The sequence below is a fragment of the Amphimedon queenslandica genome, unplaced genomic scaffold (assembly GCF_000090795.2).
Source record: "Amphimedon queenslandica unplaced genomic scaffold, v1.1 AMPQUscaffold_12120, whole genome shotgun sequence".
In the NCBI taxonomy this organism is placed as follows: Eukaryota; Metazoa; Porifera; class Demospongiae; order Haplosclerida; family Niphatidae; genus Amphimedon; species Amphimedon queenslandica.
The window spans coordinates 1-1,589 of record NW_003547641.1 but is presented as its reverse complement, the minus strand read 5'-3'; positions in this window follow the sequence as shown (position 1 = coordinate 1,589).

Below are 1,589 nucleotides of genomic sequence, written 5' to 3'. Positions count from 1 at the left end.
GCTTTATGTCATCATATTACTATACTGTCTGTACATGCACAAGTTAATCAACCCTAACAAACAGTAATCCAATTTCAGTACACAGTGCATAATGGAATTAATTAAATAAATCCACTTATACTGTAATAGCGGGACGTGAAGCAACTGGTTCCACTAGTGTCTCTTGAGTAAAAGACAGCTCATTATCAAGATGCTGCACTGAGGAGGCATTGTCTTTAGTCACAACTGAACTGTGAAAAACCTTTAAAATGTAATTAAGAAAAAGCCAGTAAACGTTAGTCTTAGCACCTTTTAGCGGGTCTATCTCTTACTTTTTTTATACTAACCAAGGCCTGCAGTATCGTACAGGGCTAGCTGCAGCAATAGGAAGCCAACAATTCCGACCAGAACTATCTTAGTTAACAGCGCCATTTTGTTTTGCTGCTAATTTCTGGGCGTGGCTAAATATAAATTTTAGTTATTAATCGTTATCAATCTGACAATCTCCTTGAGAAACAATTTGCCAAGTAGTATGTTGGCTCTAGTACTTGCCAAGTACTAGAGCCAACATAGTAAATGACCCATGTTTTTTGTAAAAATTGGCTCCAAAATTAAAAATATACACCAGCATAGTGGCAACTTCCAGGTTAGACCTTCAATGTTTCCTCTGCCCTTTCTCTCATGCATTCTATCTTCCAATTGTTGTGTGCATTGTAAAGTTAATAATAATAATAATAATAATAATAATAATAATAATAATAATAATAATAATAATAATAATAATAATAATAATAATAATAATAATAATAATAATAATAATAATAATATTGATAATCAGGCTACTGCTGCAGATATCACTTTAGTAGATTAATACTTGCATCATTGGGGAGCAAACTAAGATCCATAAATATTACTACATGAATAATAATAAAATGTAATAATGATCAAGGGTTTATGAAATAGTTCTAATAATAGTAGTTAATTACTCATCAGCATGATGCAATACATTAAATATCACAGCCAGACACTGCCTTGATATACCTCTCAATCACTGTAGCCTCATAATCTGGAGTAGAACATTGCCTGGCTTTATCCTTTCGATTATAAAACTTATTTCTGAAATGATAGGACAATCCTTTATCCTCTGGTACCACAAGCTCTTCCCTGTAATCTGCCATCCGCCACTGCCGATTGATGATGCTATGGACCCAAGGGATATAAATGGCTTCAGGACGGAAGATAACCTTTTGAATGTACCAGCCTCTCACGACACAGCCTTTGCTCCTTGTGTAATAAATAGGGAGGGAGTCATTCTTTATCTCAGAGCAGCTGTTTGAACTCAACGCTTTAGCTACTTTTGGCAGCATCTCATTCCCTTTCATCATGAAGTTCGGAAAACCGAAAGTTGCGGTAGGAGCTTTATCAATATCGGACATCAGCTCCGATATTGTCTTATGTTGTACCGGAATAAAGAACTCATCAGCATCATTCATACCCAAGTACTTCACTCTGTATATATTACGCCATAAACATTCAGTCATTATCCCAGTCTGACCGTAATGATGGGAGCCTCCATTAGTAATGTTAGGCTCTAGCTTCCAGTCCAATAC